The sequence below is a fragment of the Akebia trifoliata genome, chromosome 16, assembly GCF_017979445.1.
Source record: "Akebia trifoliata isolate Shusen 1 chromosome 16, ASM1797944v1, whole genome shotgun sequence".
Lineage (NCBI taxonomy): Eukaryota > Viridiplantae > Streptophyta > Magnoliopsida > Ranunculales > Lardizabalaceae > Akebia > Akebia trifoliata.
This window is the reverse complement of record NC_141390.1, coordinates 7868969-7895522: the sequence shown is the minus strand read 5'-3', so window position 1 is coordinate 7895522 and position 26554 is coordinate 7868969. Positions and strand designations below refer to the sequence as shown.

Genomic DNA, 26554 nt, shown 5'->3' with positions numbered 1-26554 from the left:
GGTTTTAATTAACATTTTCCCTTCGTGGGATGCACATACATACATTTTTAAGGTCTTGGTACTAAGAGGGTTCCATCAATGGAATGTCCCTAAAAACTTAGGCTAACATTACACAAGTCATCATGCATACAATCGGATGTCTTTCTCTATAGGATGGTTCCATATGTCCCATACCAACAACACCTCTCTATGGAATGGGGACATAACTTTACTCACATGCACATACTTGTACCTATTTGCTTTCATGATACTTAACATATATCTCAACATACTCATCCACATGCATCACAATGCTCATGCATCTATATGTTTTATTAACAATGATCTAGTCAAAAGGTGTAGAGGTTGGGATGCCTAACACTTTGCCAACTCTCTAACCAAACCCCTTACTAATTAGAATCTAAGTAGACAATAATATTTTTCTGTCAAAGATTCACTACAATGTCCTAAAATGATTTTATTAAAAACTTTTCAGTTGACCATTCTCACCCATTTAAAAAATGAAAAGATAACATGTAACACCCCGGATTTTGAACTCATATCTCGAGAAAATTAAATGGTGAGATTTGGAAGAAAATATCGAAGGAGAGACTTAGAGTAAAATACTCGGATTTTGTTATTATTAATTTCGAGAAAAATCAACTTCGCCATTAGATTCAAAAGGATCGAAATATATACATTAGCCTGTAAGCAAGTCCGAATTCGAATTCGGATAGAGAAGTTATAGAATCCTCGAATTTCGTGTTAAGTGGGATCCAAAATAGTGGAATTTAGTTAGAGCGAGAATCGAAAAGATTTGATGACACCATTAGATCCAAATCGAAAAATTATTTGAAATGGTATATTCGTTTGTCGTTTTCCGAGTCCGAATAGTTAAGTTACGATCAAAACTAGAAATAAGGGGAAAATTACAAGTATGCCCCTCAGCTTTATTATAAAAAGGAATCTGATTTCTTTTATTTCATTCTTTCCTCTTCTTCTCTAAGAAAACCCCAAACGACAGCCACTTCTCCACCCTAGGGTTTCGACCCATTTCCGTCAAGTTTGTGCGCGAACGAAGCCGAGTTGAACCTCGACGAAGAAGGCAAAGTTGTCGGCCACGACGAGGGCTACAACTTCACCACATTTGGTTGTTCATTCTTGTTCGTTTTCTCCATCCTCCATCAAAACCAGCCGGGTAGCTCGAGTAAACCCCAACACATTCCATCCGAGGGCTTCATCGAGTTAGGAACTAGGTCTATACTTCATTGTAGAAGCGAAGGAGAACGTCATTGTCGGATACCTTGCAAACCCTTGCTTATTTGGCATCAAAGTCAGTCCAACCTCGACTCCCGAGCCATCCAACCCTGATTGGTAGTGCTAGCTTGTATCCTTAGCGTCCACAACCAAGTAAGGGACTTCTAATTCTTATTGGTAGCTTTAGATTTCCGAAATGTGCATTTAGGGTTTTGAAACAAAACTTATTGTTTGCATTTAAATGGTAGAAATTGGTGTTTGATTTCAAATTCATGGTAGAAGTAGGTGATTTATTTACGTTTTATCGAATTTTGATATCAAAATCGTGGGTGGGTCGAATGGTTCGAAGAATGGAAGAAGAAATCGAAAAGGGGATCGAAAACTCGAAAGTTTGAGTGAGGTTCAGGCTGTAGGCGAGTAGGGTCGGTGTCACCGGCACCTACCGAAGGCATCCTGTCGGTCCCACCGACAGAATGAGGTTTCTGCCACCGACGAAACCAAATAACGCGAGAAAATTTTATTTTGGCGGCAGGACTGTCGGTCCCATCGACCCCTGCCAATGTGTATTCTGTCGGTTCCACCGACAGCATATTGATTCTGCCACCGACAGCCACCGACAGACACAGTTTTGACCAGAACAGTGTTCTGACTTTTGGCTTGACCTCCTTACACCTTATACACTATTTCTCACCCTTTATTTCATTAAAAACATTTAAGTAACATTTACTTTAAGTTCTTTAATGAAATTAAGGTTTTACCCCCCATTTTGGAACAATGGGAATGGTTTCAAGATCCAAATCTCAAAGGATCAAAATCCGAATTTTGGTTTCAAGAACAAAACGTATTTTTCGACGTTTTCGGCAAGTTTTCAAAATGAAATAACTTTCGCGTTCCTTTGAATTAGATTACAAAAACTATATGGTGTCGAATCTCATGATCAAGACTTTCATTTCGAAAAATTCATTTTTAATTTCGAGAACTTTGAAAATTTGAGTTTCTGACACTTAGCCAAATTTTCACCAGCTTTCTCTATTTTTAACAGCTTTGGTCCCGAGCATCGCTGTGACCTTATTTTTAAATAAACTTCGGTGGTTTTCAATGGAAAGATCAAAAGAATGACTTTGAAAGATTGAAAATGAATGGTTGATTTGAAATGATGAAAAATGAGAATGTTGAGAGAATGGGAAAAGAGAATGAACGGTAAAATGTCAGAATCACACCCGAGGGGTGATGTCTGCATTTTACATTATATGTTGTGTGTAGGTTGGTGAAAGGATATCCAGGTTATTAATGAAAGGGTTGCATGTTTATTTCCGATTATGTTAGCGCTTGCGTTGAGTACTGTTATTTATGTTAGGCCGATTGGCCACGGTTGCATGGTAGGAACTGGATATCCGTTCTCAACCCTGTTCTGTTAATTTCTCTTTTGTTTTAAATGAAAAATCATATATGTACGTAGCTATTTTGTGAGCTGTTAAAGGGTTTGTGAATGCCTGAAGGAATAGTGTGTCACATCATCCGGAGGGGTACACTATCCTGGGATGTACGGTAGGGACCACCAAACTCATACGTGGTATGGGACGCGTATGAGAGTGGAGTCACAACTGGAATCCGGGTCCATTCCTTTCTTATCTTTACCAGTGAACGTGTATTGTAAAGGTGGTCGTATACGAGTGGAGTGTCATTTGGGAATCACATGCACGCCTGATAGGCATAGACGAAGATGATTAGTCAGTGATCACTAACAATCTAGTAGTAGTCGAACGTTCTGACACATCGAAAAGAGACCCATTGCTTACGGTCACGTCAAACGGCCAGCCTAAGCCGGATAAATGGTTTCGCAAGCGTGGTAGACACGACCAGCCACAAAATCAGGAACTACGATGTTATTGGGGAATATCATGTCTGACTGGGAGCGATCCAGTCGTGAATCCCAACTCTTTAATTCCAATACTCCACCATTTGTAGTATGTATCTGTTGTTATATTTCGAATTATAAACTGAGAAGCATGTCATTTATTTCAATGTTGTCAATACTATTTGCATAAAATGGAAAATGTATAATGAGTATGGACGATTGATGCTATGTGTAATTTTTAAACTGTTTAGTTGTTCATCCCTGGCTATATGTACCAGTTGATCGTACTTCATATTGTAAAACCTTGCATGTATTAAAATGTTCAGTATGCTTTATTCGATCATGCTTAGGAAGGGTTATTAGTAGGAATTGGCTGTGGACTTATTGGGTAACCATTGTTACTCACCCTTTCCTTCCTATTTTCTTTAGTTTCAGCACTTGCAGCCACTGAGACAGGCGTAGAGTCAGTAATTGAAGAGTATCCGGTCGATCAGATCGACGATCAGAGTTTATTACCTGGTGAGCACTAGGGCCACATCCCTTAGTGTTGTCAGTTTCATCCAGGATGTATGCAGTTTTTGGATTTGAGAGTTTAGGCCTCTATTAGAGTGAGATTGTTTTGGTAAGCCTGTATATTGATAAATCTTCCGCACTCTGATCTACTTACATGTTAGATGTAATTAGTCTTCCGCTGTTATTTTCTTGTATCTACATTTTTATATACAGGTTTTGTTATAAATTGGTTAATCAGGTTTGAGTTCCGTGAAACGCTAACATAAATAGAGGAGACCATGCCGAAATTTTGAGGTGCCACCTAGTACCTTGGGATTTGTCCTTGGGAGTTGTGTTAGCATTTGGCGGGGCGCCACATAACATGGTGATGACTAAAAATTAGTGGGAAGGGGATTTTCCTTAAACCCAGAAATTGCATCGCTACAAATATAATACGGTTAAAGTTTATCTTTTTATTATCTTTGATCTATTTATCTATCTATCTATATATATATATATATATTAGGGTCACACTATTTGTGCACACCTAAAATGCTCACCTTACTACTTAATGTAAATATGTAATAAATAATAAAGCATGTGTACCTTACAAAGGTACATTACACACCCACCATCACTATGTGAAAAAAGCCTATATTTGACGGTCTCAACCCGTCAAATTTTGAGAAATTTGACGGACCATCCCGTCAAATATGCTCGTCAAATATTTTCTTGTAGAATTTTTTTTTTTTTTGACAGCCTTAAACTATAAAATTATTGGAGGATGAGCTTCAAAAAAATTAAAAAAAAAAATTTATAGAGTATGACCGTCAAATATGAAGGTTCAACCAACAATAGGACGACCCTTTAATTCACCAATCACAATAAATGAAATAGTAATAACAAAATCAGAAAAATAAAAAATAAAAAAAAAAAAAATCATAAAACAAGCTCCGAATTAAACTAAACAAATCAAAATTCATATTATATATTGAAATTTCATTACTAAACAAGTTCTAATTGAAGCAATTGGACACTTACAAATGAAATTACGTCACATAATTGCTTAAAAATAAAATACAATCAGAAACAAATGATCGTGATGTCTTTGATCTTTGTTGGTTCTCTCCGTTGTATCGTGTCCTTTTATTTTCCTCAAGGTTTGGATTTCCCCTACATTGTCACTATTCTCAAAGAAATCCTAATAACGCTCTCGTACCTGCATGAAAAAGGTGTGGTACATTGAGATATCAACCCAAAGTAATTGAAGAACATAGCTAGACTTTATTCACAAATATTAAAAAATAAGAAATATTATATGAAGGCAAAATACTATCAAGATCTTCAAGAACTGTACATTTATGAATATTCATGGAAAATCGAAAAACAAGTCGATAGAAAATCAATTTCAGGCTAACTTGATTAGTTGTAATCGAGCAGTCCTCCACTAATGAAGAACGACTATAAGTAACCATAACCCACCAGCATATGAACCAATTATTTTGATATGTAGCCAATGTTCATTGCTCAATAATTAGAAAATATTAAAAAAAAAAAAAAATGCCAATAGTAGTTAGTTTAAAACTTAGTTACCGAAAGTGCTAGAACATGGTTCTATGTTGGGAGTAGCCAAAGTGCTACAATGGATCTATGTTGGGAGTGTGAGAGTCATCAAAAAGTAGAAATTAAACTATTTTAAGTGTTCATTTATGGGTAAGATGGTCAAACCAACATGTCTAAGCCAATTCAAACCAAGCACCAAAAGTTGTAAATAGAGTAGGCAACATACTCTTTTCACAGGTGGGAAAAAGTAACTCGACATCATAAAAAAACAAACACAATCAAGAAGTGTCAAGGGCAGCAATGTGTATGGTCCGACAGAGCTACTACCTAGTGCAAGGATGAATATGTGATCCAAAGAATTAAACTGAATAATCATCAATTTTCATAATCAACACGTGTGCATAAACAACAAAACTAGGAGACTTCGTACAACAGATAAGCAAAGATATAAGCGAGTGAGAAATACAAAAGTGATATATATCTCCATGACTCCATATTATCTTACGTGAAAAACTCATTCTCTCTACGGACCCATGGATTGGGCTCCCACAGGCAATGTGGGACTATCGTGCTAACATGTACAATGCATAAGGAGGATATTATACTCCATGGTCAGCATATTATAATTACACTAGGCATTATATGAGGTAATTAATAAATTGGAAATTATTGGAAAAGAGAAGGAACTTTACCAGGCAGGAGTGCGTTGCTTTTCTTTAGATTTGGAGTTTTGGACGACATAATGGTTGGAGTTAGCAAGGTATTTGTAAGTAGGAGCGAAATATATCCTCCCTTCTTCCCAACCTTCAAATACGCAACCCGCTCTCCATTCTATTTGGAGCTGCCAAGTAATTTAACATTGTAGTTAAAACCTTCAACAAACTGATTAAGATGATAAGAAAAACAAAGATTTCCTGAAGACAAGTACTAGTTTCCTAAAAATCCTCAAGACTTTTATTAATTTATTCGTAGACCTTAATTTAATTATATATTTTTGGGATACTCATATCTAATGAAAACATCAAATTTGGGCCTTTAAATTCATTGTGTGAAATATTATAGTTTTGTTGTCTTTGTATCAAATGGTGGCTGCTCAAGAGAGATCTCTTACCTGATCTTTCTCTAGAAGCGCTTGCCAATCATGCTTCTTTAGAAGCTCATGTGTGTCTCCACAAGTTTATTTTATCCGCTTCAAAATCATATCTACCTTATTCTAGCATCACTTACTGATCAATACTGCAAGAGTTTTATGGTAACTTTTTAAATGTCTAAATGACTATGACGTTGGTATTCATACATCCAAAACCTGATTATTCTGATATGTGAACAGAGAATACTAGAAAGAAAAAAAGGTAGTTTAGAAAATCGGAATCAATAGGACATTTAACAAACCTTTTGAGTACCAACAACAATACTGATATCAATATAAATTTTGTATATGATGTCATCACCATCAATGACAGCGTTGATAATTGGATGATTCTGGAGCCCACTAACAGCGGCCTGAAAATTAAAGAATATCATGTACATGAACAAAAAAAAAAAATAGAAAGCATTGATAGGATAAATGAGATGGGGTCCAAAAGATAAAAGTAAAACATTTATATGCCAAAAATAGGTTGGATGCGTCAAATACTCAAATTCTCATCCTTACTGGTGCTTGGGAATGAGGATGAGTACAAGTAGAAAATTGGGGACATATTCTTAATGAAGGTGGTTTCCAACTTCCATGTGGTTGCCACATACGGTTGTGAATTTCGAAATTATAAACAGCTTGTAATTTACAAAGATAAATTTGTTTGTAAAAAAGTGGGGTTTCTTTAATACAATATTAAAAGATGCATTGGGAAAAAATTTATTAAAAAAAAAGCTTATGAGATCTAAATTGTAGGGAAAATGTAAAAAAAATCCATTGACAGTACACCTAGATAAGACTGTCAATGGATTGGGTTAAGGTCGGCTAAGGTTTAACCAAACCCAATTCAGTTGTAGGCCAAACATTGAGTGAATCTTATCTAAACCTGTTAAATTCAATGCATAGAAAACTAAAAGTGTAAAAATTTGTCATTTTGGATTGCGATCAATTTGAAACCAAGAAATGGCATGTTGGATCACAATCACAAATTAGGGCCAATTCGACCCAATTCCTCAATAATGTCATCTGATCAAATCATATGGTTTACCCAATCCATTGACTGCTCTGCTAATAAGATTTCCCTAACTAGTACAAAGTCCATCCATACTTTCACAAATCCTGACATGAGTCCCAACTTCACTCCATGTTTTTCCAAAAATGCATCTTTGTAATCAGGAACGGAGCTTCATCAAGTTAGTCCTGCAAAATAGAATGCATTATAGTTTCAAGTCAGTAAAATTTTACAATTACTCAAAATATATGGAAGAAAGAAGAATGTGATACAGATTACATTTTAGATCGGCAAGCCTATCTTAATGAGATCGGTATCTCAGATATGGCAACAATTGAACCTAAGTCAATGGTATCAGATAATAGTACTTTAATAGCCCAAAGCATAGCTCTGGCATCACAATATGCAGATGATGATGGTTCCTTTTATGTAACCAATGAATATAAAATTCGAAGAGAGGTGGAAAGACTAAATAGAAAATTTCAAAGCCATGACGAGTTGTGAAAACCAAAGATGGTCAGTCCACACTCCAAGTGAATATGGAACTTATGGAACTAAACTTACATATCAACTTCATTAAATGTGGTCAGCAACGCAAATGTGTTCTGAGAATCTTTCAAATGTGTTGCAACTCGTTTTCTAAGCCTCGTCATAGGAACCTGTAATCATGATAATTCTATGAACCAACCTATCATTAATAGTGGAAGTTTAAAGAATTAAGGGAAACCAAACCATGTGTCTAACTCGTCTTTCCCTTTCCTTTGGAGGAAGCACAGGTTCTACAACTGATGCTCTAGTAGGAGAAGGAGGAGGAGTAGATGCTTTGGGCTTCTCCTTGACAACAGCAGCTTCTACTTTAGGCTTTTGCTTTTCCACCGCTTCCTTTTCTGCAAGAGGGGATGGCTGAGGAGCATCTTTAGGTGATTTTTCCTCTGATGGAGCAACATGTGCTACACCATCAACAGATTTCGAAATGATAGCAATCTTGGTTTTTGGTTCCTGGTTCCATAGTATCACCTTCCTTGGCTACAAACTATCAATTATCAATAAAAAACATAAAGCCGTTCAATTCAGAAGCACACCTATTTGACAAGGGAAAGCAAGGGAATGTAGGATTAAAAGATATTATACCTTCTGGATAACTCCAGCTTCAGGACTAGCAACATCGATGGTTACCTGACAGTTAATACAAGTTAAGAATTATATTTATATTTATTCCATAGTGACAGTGGACATCATTTTACAACATTTAAAAACAAATGTTTCATATTTTTACAACATTTAAAAACAAATGTTGTGTTAATTGTAGATAACTTACGAGTTTCAACTTGAGCAATTGGCTCATTAATTCATACACTGTCACCAGCTTCTGTTACCAATATCACAGGAATGACTTACAAAACAAGATTTTATGTATATTTATGCACATAAACTCGATGACATACATAAACTAACAATTATAATGAGCGTAAGCATTGCAAGATGGTTACAAGGAAAACATATTTTTCAAGAACTTTGCTAGAGTGCCATCAATAATAGATTCCCCCATGTAAGGGACAACCACATCAACCATGTCACTTGCATCTAGGAAATAAAGCATTTTAGATTACACTGATTCCAACCAAAAAACTTACTCGAATATATCAAAAGAAGAAAAAAATGCCAAGGGTAACATGTGAAACATCGTACCATTGTCTGAAAACCTACTCCACATTAGGACGGGATAGTCTTTTTGAAGGGATGCAACAACTTCCCTGCATATTCCCCATACAAATTCTGAGCAAAAGGCATGAAGCTAAAAAAATGAAGAATCCACACCCCACAACCCCCTCTCCCCCCGTTTTTTTTTCCCTTTTTGGTTGAGTTGAGATGAATTTAAGTTTCAAAAGCAACAATTTGAAAGTGTTATAAGTTACAGAAAATGAATTGCTATCCTCACAAAAAGTGTTCCTTGAAATTATGGGTATTTTAGAAACACTCCTTGTAAAATGATGGTACTAGTTTTTGCATTATAAAAAATTCAAAATTTTCAAAATCGGACCCAGTTTTTTAAGTTCTAATCGTAAAAATATAGATCTGAAATGGGCAAAAAAGAAATTCAAAAAAAATAAAAACTTGCCAAACCTGATATCCAACAAGTGAGTCTAGAGGAAAATATTAATTGGGTCCTATATTTGGAAAAATTATTTCATGTGTCCAATGAACAGTTGACACAAGAGCAGACGCCCTTTTTAAACTAATCAGTACTAGCGACATAGACGAACAAAATCATAATTAACGAGAACATAAAAAGGACAAACGAAATCAACCATCTTATCCCATATCAGAACCCAAAACAAGACACACATAGGAACTCTCTAGTAAGGACTTGCATCAAAGCTAAGCCCATCAGACACACTAGTAGAGCTAATTCAAGCCTACACTACCCCATCTCTCTCTATAATTTACTAGTTAATTTTTGGTTTTGGTGATGAAAAAGATCACCCAATTCGAACCATGACAACCATATCCTCACATTTGAGGTGCGGGACCAACAAAGAAATTTCCAACACATATATGTATGTGTGATGAACCCAAAGTAATTTGTCTTCGGAATTTATATTTATATATCTTCATCATGGAAATCATCAACAATAAAACTCAGCTAAATTTGAAAATTTTATCCTACAAAACTAGTTTACAAGTTATAAAGTTCAAACCGCCCCTTTAAATGTTATTTGAGACTACTTTTCATATGGTTGGATTCTTTGGAATGGGCTAATTAAGGAATGGTTTTCTGTGAGGATGTCGTCCAAAAAAAAAATCAAACTCAATTTGGTGTAGCCCCCCCCCCCCAAACCACGTAAAGATCTGTGTGAATGTTGTGCTTTGGAATATTACGCTTAGTTAACTCTCAGTTCATGATTATTGAGGGATTGGAATCTAACAACTATCTGGCATGTAGGTATTTAACTAGTGCAAATGAAGTCAAATCAATATGAAGAAAATACTTTGCAGTGCCCATTGGAGAGAGATTTTCAGGGAGAAAGTTGAACTTAATAGGTGACACTAGAAGAACCCAATTAAATTCATTCTTCATCTTTAGTAGGGCGATGAGTAATCATCTTTCATGAGTTACCTCGACTCTTAATCCTAGAGGCAGTACAATACATAAAACTCGACCACACATTAGTCTATTTCCATGTAACTTTTTCATTAGAACAATAATAGATATATTGAAGATTCTTTTGACCTTTCTAAGTATCATACTATGATCTTCCCCTCTAAGAAATTAAAATAAAATAAAGTGCAAATATACGTACAGATATTGTATGACCATTTCTTTGAGGCCAATCAAAGGCATGCATTGTTTAATTAATCCAGGTGGTTGGAATCTATAACGAACTCTCCAAGATGGCCACAGATTCACGTACTTCTAATATAAACCGAAACATAGGTCTTGCCTTTTTCATATTTTTTTTTTAGGAGATGGATCAAAACTAGTAATCATAAGAAAATAACAACAAAAATAAACCTAGAATCAGTTGGAATATTAAAAAAATGCCCTAGATTTGAAATATGTATACTTCTTAGAGGCACAAACCTGTAGCTCATGCTTGTTTCGTTCCAGGCTTCGATCAATCTCCTCTTCCTTCATTAAAAACAAATTAGGAATTAGAATTTCTTCAAAGATCAAAGAAAGAGAAAAGAAGAAAAATTGATGAAGAAAGGATGACCTGAAGAGATCATCTTTGGAGGGCTCACAGAAAAAGATTGAGATTTTTCTCAACTAATTCTTCAAACTAATGAGGGTTATGAAAGAAAGAGAAAGGACAGGAGAAGAAATTACCTGGGCCAAGTTGCCATAAAATTCATCAATAAAGGACATAGGGCCCTATTACAATAGGTCGGAGACCTCCTTCTACTTTGAGAAAATAAGGCTCCCTTTTATGAGTCCTTGGACTACCTTGGGGTTAGACAGAACTGAAACCTCCCAAGGGATCTCACTGAGAGGACCCTCACTTTCATAGGAAGCTCCCTAACGGGAGGTTTCTAGGCTTCGTGGTCCACATCAAAAGGGATTATAGTGACATCTTGATCCCTTAAGGCAGAGTTTTTCTTCTGCCTCATGCTCTACTATTTAGAGCTAGTTGGAATAACCTAGTCGGCCAGGTCACTGCTCCTTGAGTGCGAGATAGTTTGGGAGGGGTAGGGATGACCAAAGGGCCAGTTGGAGGTAGAATGGTGAGAGGGGTGGTAGCAAATTTTGGAAAACGAATAGGGCTCTTCTGGATAGAAAGTTTCTGAGTGATAAGCTGGGAAGACATCTCATTATCGATCTCGATATCCAAAAAAGACCCGAGGTTGATAGAAGAAGAATGGGTGGATAAAAGGATAGTAGTCCGATAGGGTCAGTTAGAGCCTTCTCTAAGATTGCAAGAGGTGATGATGGGGAGTGTGGGAGAAAAATTCAATCTTTTTTTGAATTCCTTTTCTTTGAGAAAGGATTCGTGGACGGGAACCTCAAGTGGGTTCTTATCTTTGATATCTGCAAAGATCGAGACAAAATAGTTTGTTCAGGTCAAAAAATTCTAAAAAAAAGGAAACTCGAACTAAAGTCATGAGGAGTGACCTTACCTATCCAACTGAAATAATAATCTTTTAAGGCAGGAGTAGACTACCCTTTGGCATATTCCCAAGAGCCCGAGAGTTTAACAAGGTAGAGGAACCACTCCTTGTCAGTCTCAGGGAGCTAGAACAATATCTCCTAACCTTGCATTTTCAGTAAATAGTAGACCCAGGCCTCTTGGGGGTATTAACTAGTTTGTATTACGCTCAGATGTTCACCAAACCGAGTTTTTGTGTTCTCAATGAGTCGAGAGTTAATCAACTCGAACACGAAGATTAGACAAAAAACGTTTCCCCTCATTTTCCCAAGGGCTTTATGGTAAAAATTGAGAATCTCTCGGGTAAGTGGGGAAAGGGTATTCTAAGGCCAATCCTAAACTGACCCTAAAATATGACGGTGGTGTTCTTCTCCCAAATCTCCTCAAGAACAGGGGCTTCACACCATTCCGGGGCCACAAACTCTGAAATAAAGAATGTGGCTTGGAAATCCTCCATTGAGGCTTCGCAAGGGTTTAAAAATTTTTACCCATATTTGTTAGGGTTTTGAAACAACAAAAAAGGGAAAAGGGGGCTAACATAGTAAAGAGTAAAAAAAAAAGCAAAAATAGAGACTAGAAATAGACCAAAGGAGAAAATGAAAAGCAAAGGAAAAAAGAAGAATACCTGAGACAGAGGAAAAAAGAAAAGAAAATATAGGTAAAGAGAGCTTTTGACTGGAAAGGTTGAACAGAGATAAGCCATAACTCACAAAGACTTCAAAAAAGTAATAAAAGAGAAATTGTAGTAGAGGTTCGATAGTAAATGAGAAAGAAGAAAAATGAAGAAAGATGAGAAGTTTTTTATTGAGGAAAGAACCTCGAAATACGAAAATCGATCAGATGGTTGGGATTGCATGGGGAAATAGCTCATAATGAGTTATCTCTATTATCATTGCACCCCAAAAACGAGGAGACCGGATGTCATACGCTCCATGCCGAGCCAATAGAAGAATGCCATGTGAAAAGACACCACTGTTCGACGGGACGAACGCTGACATTAGTACATTCTCATAATGAGGCGACGACTCAAATTTGTTGACCAATTAGGGAATGACGCGTGGAATAGCTATTTAATGCACACATTAGGAACTTGTAACCAACTTAACTCGTATTGTTTTGAAGACTCAAGGTTAAGAATTTCTAGCTCAAGGGTAAGGTAGTACAAGTTCTCGAAAGGCCAAGATACTCTTGATTGTTTGAGAGGGGCATTGTGGAGGGATAAATTCTCCAACCTATGAGGTAATGACACGTATCATTGAGGAATAACAAAGTTTATTGGAAGGCATTCTTTTGATCGCATGTGTGCAGTCACTCGGGTAGTTCACCGAGAGAATGGGTTTGGATGAAGGTCAGGGAACATAGTTTCGTGAATAAAAAAGGATCTAATCCCTGGGATTTTGGGATTTAGCGACTGAATTAGAAGGAACTCTAGCAAAATAATCTCACATGATTTTTGTCCCAAAATAGAAGGAAATAAGGAAGGAAAATGTGCAAAATAGAAATTGCCCTCTCTATAAATAGAATAGGACTCCTTACCCCCTAACATCTAAGGTATGCAATTCTTTTTCACTGAAACTCTATCAAATTTTTTGGAACTGACTTAAGTATTGGAGGTTTTTTTGAAAATGGAATAGGGAAGGGTTCGAGGAAAAACAAATCGCCCAATTGGGAGAACGAGAATCTCAAGGTGATCACAAAAAATACCTCTACATTTGTCTCTTTTGAATCTAAGATGATTATAGACGACTATATCTGGAGCTCCATTAATGACATAGTTTGAAATTTTATTAATCCATAAATATTAGTAAGAAGGCCTCTTTCAAGGGACTTTTATAAAAAAACAATTGAAATTTTGAGCATTTTAATGATATCGGTCGAGGAATTTTGATTATCTTGGTGAGGGTTGCTTTATTTGCACCCCCATTTGTACTCAGTATACCCGCTTAGTTAATACACCACCCCAAAAAAGTCATTCTGTTTGCCCCCATTGTTTCCTTTCTTGCACCTACCTAATATTTTGTATGTCCTTTTGCACCCACCCTGTATTTTATGCACCCATAAATAAACAATATACAAGCTATCGAATGTAATTCGATTATCTTCTTCAATCACTACCATTCATTTCTCTAATTTGGTTGTCTTCTTCAACCAAATCTGAGACATCTTTTCCATCTTAGATTAATAATTATATTAATCTTTTTTTATTTATGAAGATCATATCACATCTTCAATGAGGATTGATCCAAATCTATCGAGGATTCCAATGAGAGAAGATTTCGCCCAAGATTTTGAAAGTAACTTAACTTTCCTTTTTCAATTATTACAACAATTGAAGTGTAGGAGCAAGTCCAATAGATATATTTTTGTAAGTGAATTTGCATTAATGCAGTTAAGTGTTTTATAAAATATGTTTACGATGTAGACATTTTTATGTAGGCAATTGTGAGATGTTATGTTAATTATTTCTAAGATATTATATCTTATTATCTTGTAGAAATGAAATTTATTAAGATGTATCTAGCATACAATGAAAACGCCGAGTAATCTTGTTGAACCCCCAGCTGAAGTAATCGGGAATCATACGCAACAAAATAAGATCATGAGATTAAGGGAAAAAAGGATAGAGGATGTTAATGCTTCATCATCGGATCTATTCCATTTTATGAATAAACTTTGTGTTATTTATGTTCATAAGGTCGACGTGTCTTATTTATGTTGTTTTGAAAGTTTAGGCATGTGAGCCTTTCAAACACTATTGACCAATGGTATATAATACATTTATGGATAATGGATAATGATCTTTAAGTGTTGTTGTTTTTACAGATTCGATATTTGTCTACAAAAGCACAAATGACATTTTATAGACACCTACCAACCAGAACAAGTCTATAACTAATCTCTTGACATAAATATTCAATTTTTTGTTCTTGGGTTAGTAGCGAATTTGTTTGTTCGGGTTCAGTAGGTTTTTACCGAGTTACAATTGACATTTTTGATAGGAACTTGTCAGTTATTGGGCATCCATGTGGGTCCCTATTTGATTAGGATACTGCAATCTCATTATCTATTTTTCCTTATATATTAGAGTAAAGTTGTTATTTCTGTGATGTAAGATTAGAGAAAATAAATACAAAAGTGATGTGAAATAAAGTAACAAAATAAATTATAAATACCATTAAGGCACAGTGAATTGTAACTCATGGAGTTCAATTTGGTCCAACAAATTTTTAGCAAAAAAGAGTCTTTTATATGCACCCACGTGAGGTTTAAATTCGAAGATTTGCACCCTACACCCATGCGGGTGCATTGCACGTGCACACATGTACTAAGATTTTTTGGACCAATGGGTCCAAATCCCTTTTAGAACCCATGGGCCCTCACGTATGCGGGGGCTTAACTTCTATCTTTCTCACACTTACTACACTATAGGAGAGTTTTTCTATGAGAGTTACACTCTTTAGTTGTTTCTATTCGATGTGGGACTAAAACTTTACACCACAACCTACAAATAAATTACTTAACTCTTATTTTCACTTTTTTACTTTTACTTTTACTTTTACTTTTACTTTTATTTTTGCTTTAACTTTTACTTCTACTTTCATTCAAACATCAAGATAAATTCCACATTAATCCAACAAAAGTCATGTATGTGAGACATATAAAAAAAATTTAGAAATTCTCTTTATTCCCTCTCCTATGTAAGTTCTGCAACTTTTCTAGATTTCTATCGAATACCTTAGTGTTTAAAGCGTAGAATCATCGTGACTACTTTATTAGCGTCGACGTGACGAGTGTTTAGACTTTTCGATCTCTGATGATCGACCCAACGTGATATGACTCTAGGTTTGGATATCCACCACGTTTAACAAGTAAGCTTCCTAAATTCCTAATAAACCTACAATTCAAAACAAGCTTATAAATAATATATTCATAGAAAATTATAACGTTCTGTTCGGTTGACTAATATGTATTGAATTAGGCTAGTGAGGTTCAATAGAAGCCTACCGAAGAAAATATACAACTGACCTCTTAACACAAACTAAATACAATTCCTTTACATTATCCAAACGTAAATAAAAAATAAAATAACTATTCAATTGATCCATATGTACACATACAAAAAAAAAAGTTCCTTCAACTAATGAATATGTGATTTAAAATAAAATAAAAAATCCTTCAACTCATCCGTATGACACCTTCAAATAATGCATAAAGATATGACTTATGGTCAATGTTTAAGAAGAAGATAAAGATAGTTTTGAAAAATCGCAGCAAAAATCTCAACGAAATGGACGAGTTCTTTAGCTCCTCAAATCCCAATTTTGTTGAGATGGTTAGGGCTTTCCTTTTGCTGAGAATAGATATTGGAGATTATAGGTGTATGGAGTACTATAAAAGGGCTTTTCGGTTTGTCATCTTTCTTTCAAATAAACACTTTTAGTGGGTGCAAAGAGAGGAACGATGGGTGCAAGTAGAACGACTATTGGGCCCGGCTTGGTACACTGCAAATCATTTTCATTTGCAAATTATTTACACTTTTGTACCAGAAATAATAGATCTAAGGTCCTTTACTAAATTTCTCCATGTTCTTTCTTTTCTTTTTTTATCTTTTTTTTTTTTAGTTTAAAAAACAAAAATTAATAATTTCAAAAGAATTTTATTGAAATATTGACATTTTCTTCATTTTTTATTATTATTTAGGTTGCAATCCACCGGTCATTTCGACATAAATTTAGATGAACAGTGAATTTGTGCCGATTATTGATAAAAAAGACATTGATATATATATATATATATATATCATGCATGTGACTATTGAAAGTGATATATTTCGATCAAAATAATTGAATCATGGGTGGACGAAAAGAAAAAAGAAAAAAAAAATCCATGTGGAGTTTTCTCATTGGTGGGAAGTCAAACATGGCCCCACTAGGCGTGATAAACACAAGGAACAGGTATTCCTAAGCAACAGTTAAAATTTGGCTATTGTTTGAGTATGAAAGAGAAGAAACACATCACATGGTGGTTTGGAAATCTTTTTATGGGGTGTGGTCGAGAATAGCAAGAGATTGAACGAAACCTCGTGAGACTGGCAGTCTACAAGTGGGACTTATCACGTGATTCAAAACCCACTAATGAGATGGCTATTCTCACTATGTACTATGATGCTTGACAATTGTCCTGTCACATTTTAAAATTAGAGAGCTTCTATTTGGAACACCAATGTTTACTAATAACATACCAATCAAAATTATGGACAGCCATACACTTTGTAAATGATTGGTGTGTTATAAGTAAAAGTCAATGAGCCAATACAAACTTCTAAAATTATGATTCAAGATTTTATGGCAACTTCTGATTTTGATCAAATAATGATTTCTAAAGGAAGAAACATTGTTGTAAATTTTAATGTTTTGAAATGTCTTGAAATAATTAAGAATATTTTTTTAGGCCATTTTCATTTGAATAACGCTCAAGTAACCTCAAAGATTGATCTCATTTCTCACTTTGTTGTTTTGGAGATGTGTACGAACCATGGATGCTTTTTATCGAGATACAAATGAAAAGCATTTATGGATTTGTGTACACCTCCACATTAGATTGCATGAAATTAGGGCAATCTTGAGGTCACTCCATCACAACTCTTTTCAAATTTTATTTGTTTTTACCAAATTATTAGCTCAAAAATGAGATTTTAAGCATTGATTACATTTACCAGTTTAAATATGGACTATCAATGGATTGAATTGACCTAAAATCCAATTCTACTAATGTTTCATACATAACACAATGTGAAAAATGTCCAAATTTAAAGGTCTTGGGCCGTCAAATTTCATAAAATTCGACGGACCAAGAGGTCGAATTGGCGTCGAACTTTTTATAATCATAATTTTTTTTATTGACGGATCAAAATTGTTAAATTAATGAAGGATGAGAGAAATTCAATAGCTCTAAGCCGTCAAATCTGGGAACATCAAGAATTTCGACAGTCTTAGACCATAAAAATTCAATTTCTAAAATTCGTGGGCTTTGGCCCGTCAATTTTTTATGTCGAATTTTCTAGTTTTCACGTAGTGTAAGATGTGTTAAATATCAAAAAATAATTATTACCTAAAATGGCCTCAAAAAGATTTGTTTCCTGTAAATATCACCCTCAATTGCTTATTTCCAAGATGTATTAAATACATGTTAACATGTGGCCTTAGGGCACATGTTAACAAAACTGTAAATATAGGGTACAGTCTTAGTGTGCTTAAAAGCTGCTTTCACCTATTAATTACTGACTACTAATCTCATTTGTTTTTGCAGAAAAAAAAATAAAATTAATGGAGTAAGTTTTGGGATAATACACATCTGTGTTCCCCTTCTATTGGAGATATCTTCTTATACCGATAAATTAAGAATAATGCTGAAGTGACCTCAAGATTGTACCTCACAACGCAGATTTAATTACCCTGAAAGTGTATGGGAACCATAGATGCTTTCCATCTAGATACGGTTGAAAAAGCATCTATGATTTATATTCACTTTCATGTCAAGACGTGAGATATGAGCTACAAGCTTGAGGTCACTCTAGCACGACTCATAAATCAATTGCCCCGGCCCCACCCCCACCCCCACCCCACCCTTTTTTATTTTTTATTTTTTTTATTTTAAATAAAAGAAAACAAAATACCATCATCTTCAATCCCTTGCCAAATAAACCTCCATTTTCTTCTAATTTTTCTAACTAACTACCTAATTTAGAAACAAGGAATAGAAAGAAAATATACACCAATATTCAGTCCACACCATTTGGGGGAGATTAGACCAAAATCATGTCTACGTTATGGTGTTCTATTGGCTACCTAATTAAGGAATCAACAAGAAAATTGTCCATGGAATTTTATTTTTTTTTCCTCTTTTTTCATCGAAGGAAGACAAGGCGAGTATTTTAACCCTAGAGGTTGAAGAGATTAAAGCCGAAGAGTTTTGACAAGAAATACAAGACGAAAGTCACTATGTGAAAAAGGCTCATATTTGACGGTCTTAGCCCGTCAAATTTTGAGAAATTTGATGGACCCTCCTGTCAAATATGCCCGTCAAATATTCTCTTGTAGAATTTTTTTTTTTTGACGGTCCTGGACTATCAAATTATTGGAGAATGGACTTTAAAAAAAAAAAAAATTCCATAGAGTATGACCGTCAAATTTGGAGGTTTAACAAACAATAGCACGGTCCTCTAATTCACCAATCACAATGAATGAAATAATATAAAAATCAGAAAAATCAGAAAAAGAAAAAACAAAAGAAAAATCATAAAACAAACTCCAAATTAAATTAAATAACCCAAAATTAATATACATGTAAACCTCTTTGTTAAGATCGAAAATTCTGTCGAAGCTACAAATAACTGACAATAATTAAACTAAATAAGACCAAATGATATTGAAATTATTGGATCGGCAACATCTTTGGTGGAGGTCGGTGTTGTTATCATTGTAGATTGGGGAATGAACCTTTGTGCTTCACGTGCCATTTTTTCCTTGGCCTTTTTCGCCCTTTCCAGCACATCCTCCTGCATGCAGCATTTCATTAATCATTTTCCTTATATTGCATCCATCGATAAGTAAAAACCATTCAAAGGGGAATCTGAAGACTAGACTGTATAAGAACAAAGCCTTCAATGCCAAATTAGTAGACTAACGTTCAAAAATATGCCTTAAATAGGAGTGTCCCTATTTTTGTCTTCTGCAACTGTTTTGAGTGTTTGCTTTGGTCCTTAACTCATAATCTCTTTATACCTCAACAACAACAACAACAACAACTACAACAAAGACTGTTGTCTGCACAGTCGGTCCTATTTTCAACAACAATAGCTGTAGCTCCTCATAAACAACTGCAAACAGTTTATACAAGCAAGAGAAAGGTTTGCCTTTCCCTACTACTAGGCTTCCCTACATCTTGGCGTGTGGTTTTCTATTTTGATTTGGTGAATTATAAAGAGTCCTAACTAGAACCATAAGGTCCCCTCCACTAGATATGGTTGGGACTGTAACTTCCATTGTTACTTTCTTTCTTGTAATCAAGAATTCAATGAAGTCTGCTTTATGGGTTCGGTAAAAGCTGATGTGATATTCTCAGTCCTTATCTTTTTCTTGTTTTGATGGTAGTATCATACAAATCACTGAATAGTGAGTACTCAGTACTCACTCATTTATGTCTCCTTTTTTTTCCCTCTGTTTTGGGCTGTTTTCTTGGTGACAACATTTTCCATGGCACGTTTGGAAGTCCTCCTGTTTGTTTATTGAGAGTTGAGACCAAAAAGAATCTCCCATCTCAGATTTCAGTATAAGTGCTTCTATGGAATTATTTCTATTTGAATCACTCCAAACTTATTAGCAACCATATTTTACTCTTGTCTCACGCTTATTAACCTAACAGAATCTTCATGTAGTTTGGAATCATCAATGTAAAAGCCAATTTGCAGTAATTCACATGAATCTAAGTTTTATAGAAAACTAAATGAAGTTGGTGTAAAACAACCAAGGAAGTCTAACAATAACAATGTGTTGATTCATCAAATAATAAGTTGTCAGGAACAGAGACAGATTTAGCAAAAAGAACAAAATTATATTAGATAGAGAAACTCATAATGAAACAGTACTAGTAACGAATTAGATTTAATTCTTACTACCTGAAGGTGCATGGGCAACTCGAGGCTTTATCGCACGGAAAGTATCAAGGTGAAATCCAGCTAGCTCAATATGCTAAAGCATGCTCTCTACAATTTAACTCCAAATACACCTAGTCATTGGAGAACAAGAAATTAGATGATTAGATCTGTTCTTGGGACTGCACCATAAATTTATAACTAGGAATCATATTTTACTTAGCAGACTACACCCACAATCTTGTATATAAAGATTCCCACTTTATGGAGCATAATTGGACATCTTAGGCTAAATTATGTCAATATACAAGATATATTTACATGGTTTTTACACAGATTTGCTGGGGCCAGATTGACCACACCAAAAAAAACTCCAACCCAAAAACGTTTAACCTATCAAAAGTGGTTTTCAAGTAGAACAATATGGGTCGTTCATTTAACCATCAACTTTGAATCCTTTTTTCATAGGGTTCGAACATTCCAATAGGCTGATTTTTTGTAATTAAGTGATCCTTAAAAACTCAAAGGCCTCAATGAAGATTTTTAATCTGCACTTCATTTGTTACACTTGGATGTGTAACTGTTTACCAATTCCCTAATAAGTAAATAAATAGTCCAAGTATTATGCACATTGTGTGGAAATCTTAAATTGTTTTGTAAAAATCTTAAATTGTTGGAGAACAAGTGTGGATAACAGCTATGAAGTAACAGAATAACTTTTAACAGATATATCCAATTCAGCAGCAGTATACCTCTGCAAAACTTTGCCGAAGTGCAAGCAACTTCCCTGCTTCACTTCCATCAAAAACCAATTTTTGCTTTATCAATTCTGAAGCAGAGTTCCTGTACAAAATATTTTGATTGAGAAAGAGATTTAATGATAGATATTTGGATTTTTTTTTAATTGAGTAAATGTAAGATACTCTCAGAACCCAAACCTAAGATCTATCAACCAAAACACACAGTACATGTGATGGACATGTAGAGAAATGGAACCCATTACCAAAATAGGTTCCACGTTCAAGATTTGTTCTAGGCAACTTGGATGGATGGGTGTATGGGTGGTGTGTATGAAGAGATGCATATATTCAGAACGGTCCAACCAAATGGGTATTAAAACAGAAGGAATTAAAGGATAAACACAGATTTTGTACTATTTTAATAGCCAACTTGCATACCTTCCCTTTGGGTTTGTTCCTTTACGGAACCAGAGGAGAATATTGCTGCATCAACTTCGCTCACTGTATCATTTTTAATCTCTACCAGCTCTTCTTTGTTAGTTCAGCCATTTCTACAATACATTTCATGAGAAGAAACATTGTTAGATATTTACCCAAAGAAATCCCTCTCTTAAACACAAAGTGACTAGGTAAGGATGTATATACCTTTCAGGTGGAAACCACAAAATCAGATGTCATCACCATATTGTTGGTCATCGGATGCATGTCTACCCTCTCCAGCTATTTGATCACCATCTGAGCCTTCTCCCCTTCCTCCACCCATCTCTTCAAACTCTACTGCGTGCTGGTTCCCACCATAAGGCCGATTTCTCCACCCTTGTTCTTGGCCCATGGATTGCCCATGCGAGAATTGATGCTCATTGTCGTCTGCACCAAGGCAAATAGACCACACAATCATTAAGATAGCTAGAAAAATTAAAATAGTGATGTCTTCCATGTTATAATTAGTACATGAAGGATATACAAAAATTTAATGAAACCTGCTTCCCCATGCAGCTAATTAGGTTTGGAAAAATGAATCTTATTTCACCATTTATCTCTATTGGGCAATACAATCTGTCAAGGCATGACTTCTTTTCATATTATCTTAGTCCACATCTTTTACATACTTGAAAACTACAATAACTCTACATAAATTAGATGTGTCTGACACACGAAGTGATTTCCAGCAATTAGACAATAGACTTCGCACTTCAAATAATATACATAACAGCATGTATTAGGCTTTATAACTCCAGCGTCAACAGTTAAACAATTTCTTTAGTAAAGACTGTACTAAGACAGAATGTTGGACGATTTGAGAAAGAAAACTGACGAATCTGTTTCCAGATGTCTGATTTAACTTGAAGCAATATCAAGTACAAAGACATATATTTTCTTTCCTTTTTTTCCTTTTCTTTGGTCTCGAGATTAATTGATATAACACAATTCATAAAAAGACAATATGGATTTTAACCTTGGAGATAACAGAAGATGCAAAGGACAACATAAAGCAGAAGGGTCTTATATATATTTATTACCGCTTTCACCATCAGACACATCTGCAAGCCTTGCAATCGTATCAATCATCGCTTGTTCATGCTCCTGCCATTACAATCAATCAAGTTTGCTTTGAAAATAAAGTATGCAAGATTCATAATATTGTAAAATGTATTGTGGTTCTTACTTTCAGTGCTTTCTTTGCCTTCTCAATCTCAAGAGGATAGGATGACTTGCACCAAAGACTCTCTCTACTTGCTCAAAATCAACAAAAAGAAAATAAGCAAACCACTCAAAATGTTTGCAATTCATAAATGGGCTCAAGTTGCTCAAATATACCTCCTTGATTAGAGTATCCGTGTGAAGTAATTCGATATCATCCGAAACCTTCTTCCCAATGCCATTCTGTGATGATGGGAATTCTTTCTTGGACTGACCCTTTGTTGCCCCCCTTCCTCTTCCTGTACCCGGAGCAGCATCTCCACGGCTAACAGACTTCTTAATCCCGCGACCTTGTCCACCACGGCCCCCTCGATGAGAGATTCATGGATCAACACCTTCCCATCGAATGTCTTCAGGAGAAATCTACCATAAATTTGTAAAATCAGTCACAAGTGGACGTACCACAATTTGAAAATATAAGTATCAATCCCCCAAACAAATGTCTAGTGAGTGCTATACTAGAAGCCAGGAAATGATCAGCCCCAGCATATCTCTATGCATGAAATAGAGCAAGACATTCCAGGTTATAGTCTACAAAGGCTGCTGTTATATTTTAACGAAGTCCGTAGTTTCCCATCAAAGATCCTACAAATATTAAGATATCCGATAACAATGATTCACTGTCAAGGAGAAAACTTTAGGTGAACCACATGAAGATAAAACCTTGAGTAAGATATCTCACCCACGTATATGATCCCTTAGCTCATCATCTGAAATCTTGGTTCTTGCATAACAAAAAATGTGAAATTCACTTGGGACCTACATACATAATAAATTTAACTAATAAAGTATGTGGGACCCACATACATAACATAAGGTGGGCCCCATTGCATAAATGTCCACTAAGAAATTCAAAAAAGCCTTCCTAGGGGCTGTTTTGTATGAACAGAATTCTAACACAGTCAATGGGCTGGGTTTTGGCCCAGTCCAGCTCATCATGGGCTGGTTTTTGGTAGTGTTACTTGTCCCGTTTAGTTATTGGGATGGGCTAGGTCTGACTCATGTTGATGGCCAAGCTCAGGCTTGGGAGCTAGGCTGGTCGGGCAACTAATGTTAATGCTGATTCCTAATTTTATTGTCTAATGCCAATGCATTTGCCTAATGTCATTCCCTAAATCCTAAGGAAGTAGGAAAGAAACAGAAATAAGGAAAGACAAAAATCAACTTCCAAAGAATTCACTACTTCAACACTTACACAATAACATTCACAACTACTTCAACACCTACAATTTGTGAGTCTAAGGTCTCCTCAAAATACAAATTTGAACTTGAATAATAACTTCTTTATACTAGAAGGTATGAAGAAAAATGATTCTTCTCTTGTTTTGTCACCCATTAAAGTTACTCCCCTACACATCAGGGTTAGAAATAGATCTCAAAAAAAATATCTTGATGTGGCTTAGTATGGGAAGTAACTTGGTAGTCCTCTTGAATTTAAAACTTAAAGATAGAAAAGTCCTAATGAAACAGTTATGGGGGACCATTAATTGTCCCAAACCTACTCAAGTCAGAATCTGCAGAAACCATTCATTGATAGATAAATCGATCACCATGTGCTAAGCCATTACCTCTCTTGGTTGAATCATAGAAGGTATATGTTCAAAGTCGTCAACAGATTCACTATAAGGTTTCCTCGCTGAGCTTTCTCTAGATGTTACCTCACCAACCCCAAATATTGATGAAATGGCCCAAACTTTACTTAGTTTGAAGAATAAAAATCAGCTGAACTTAATTCCTATCGATTCAAACATATAATATATAACTCGAAGAATAAAGTACAAAAATAAACAAAAGCAAGCAGATTCAAACCTTGAGGCCACTCAGTTGCTAGCCTTTCCTTCAGTGTTGCAACAGTAGTTGATGGGGCATAGCTACCATGACTGATATCTGTACCATCATAGATACGGAATTTAAGTTCGATACTCTCCCGTCTATCTTCCATTATATCTATTATTCTCAATCACCGAGATTTCAGATCCTTCCAAAACCACAAGAAGACTCTCCCTGTCGCCTAAAGAAACATCAACAAATCTCAAATTAAATTCTTGAAAATTTTCGTTTGCCAAAATCTAGAAATTAATTTCCCAAATTTATACCTTTTCACACATTTGGACATCAAATCCTTACTAAAACCTATAATCCGATAATGAATCCGCCATCTCCAAGACTCCTAAAACCAGAGCTTCGATCTAAAGAGAATCAAAACGAAAACAAAACAATCAAACAAGAATTTTGAAACTCTTTTTGATTCAAAGTAACTACGAAAGTTAGATCTGCAAGAGTCTTTCCTATTTTTAATTTCTTTGTAAATTACATCGATCAAATACAACTCCATAAAAGAAAAACGAGATAGAAGGTCGATCGATCGAGAGAACCACTATGAGAAAGCGAGAGACCGTTAGAGGCGATCGATCGAAAACTGAAATAGAGACTGAGAGAGAGAGAGACTGTAAGAGAGGCGATCAATCGATGAGAGGCACAGAAACAGTGAGAGAGTGAGATTATAATTTGGGTTTTAAAACGTGGTTCATGGGCCGCGGATTTTGGATTTTAAAATTCGACGGGCCAAGCCCAACAAATTTTTTTATGCAAATTTTAGATTTTCACGTAGTGAGTATTTTGATCCTTTGAACATTTCCATTAATCATTAAGGTCGAGGGAGTTGTCAATTTTGAATTTTGGCCATGTGAGGTATGTCATACGGCACGTAGAAAGGGTGTTTAACAAAAGTGAAAAAGTAGTTTGCAAAACTGATTGGGCCACACATTTTTTTTCATATTTACCAAAATGACAATATATCTAATTTTGTAATTATTTATTTGTTCAGATAATAAAGTTAAATTCATCGAATTGTCCACACAATGACCGTACATCAAATAACTCTTTCGTAAAAGAAAATAATTATGAAATTGTATATATGATGGTTTTCATATATATGAAAAGAATTTGTCTGGTTTAATTATTTTGACAAAAAAAAAAAAGTACTTGTTTTTAGTAATTTCCACAATGTAAGAAGTATACCAAGTAAGTACACTAACCTACATCCATATTTTGTGTAGATACATAATTTATTTTTATACATTATGTATATTGGGTCAGATCTGATCTGGTCCCATTATTATTGGATTGGATTTTTGTCCATTGATGGCCCAACAAAAGAAATCTCTCTCATAGACATAAAAATAAATTTCAAAACCAATGTCACTAAAACATGTCACATTAATGTGGATTGTGAAGCATCCTGTAAATGGGCCCACCCTCTCCAATCAGTTGTCTCAATAAAAGCCTAGATGGTCCAACTATTAGGATCATCTGATTCAATCAGCTAAACTTGTCATCAAGATGCTAGAGGGTTTACATATAAAGTGAAATTCCATTGGATTAAAAACTGTTTGATGTTGTTGGATCTTGGAACATGGATACCATCCCAGTATTCCAACAAATAGTTATCCCTCGACCCCGACTTATATATATATATATATATATATATATATGGGTTGGGATCCGTGGACAACATT

The 26554-nt window shown here is 35.2% G+C and overlaps 1 long non-coding RNA gene and 2 pseudogenes across 3 annotated transcripts; all 3 read right to left on the bottom strand.

The window, feature by feature from the left end:
- Positions 1-6663: 6663 nt before the first annotated feature.
- Positions 6664-12340, bottom strand: LOC147382494 (dihydrolipoyllysine-residue succinyltransferase component of 2-oxoglutarate dehydrogenase complex 1, mitochondrial-like; annotated as a pseudogene). Its single transcript, XR_015173992.1, has 7 exons — positions 11914-12340; positions 11126-11824; positions 10880-10927; positions 8615-8665; positions 8428-8472; positions 8041-8329; positions 6664-7955 (listed from the first exon to the last, which is right to left on the bottom strand). The product of XR_015173992.1 is annotated as a dihydrolipoyllysine-residue succinyltransferase component of 2-oxoglutarate dehydrogenase complex 1, mitochondrial-like (transcript).
- A 6901-nt stretch (positions 12341-19241) lies between these two features.
- LOC147382493 (protein EMSY-LIKE 3-like) lies at positions 19242-23396 on the bottom strand (annotated as a pseudogene). The gene is made up of 8 exons (XR_015173238.1): positions 23154-23396; positions 23002-23072; positions 22856-22919; positions 21981-22202; positions 21774-21886; positions 21348-21438; positions 20620-20729; positions 19242-19500 (listed from the first exon to the last, which is right to left on the bottom strand). The product of XR_015173238.1 is annotated as a protein EMSY-LIKE 3-like (transcript).
- Positions 23397-23405: 9 nt separating this feature from the next.
- LOC147382492 (uncharacterized) lies at positions 23406-25525 on the bottom strand. Its single transcript, XR_015173870.1, has 4 exons — positions 25133-25525; positions 24846-25047; positions 23719-23760; positions 23406-23621 (listed from the first exon to the last, which is right to left on the bottom strand). It is a non-coding gene; the product is annotated as an uncharacterized LOC147382492 (long non-coding RNA).
- Between the last annotated feature and the right edge of the window lie 1029 nt (positions 25526-26554).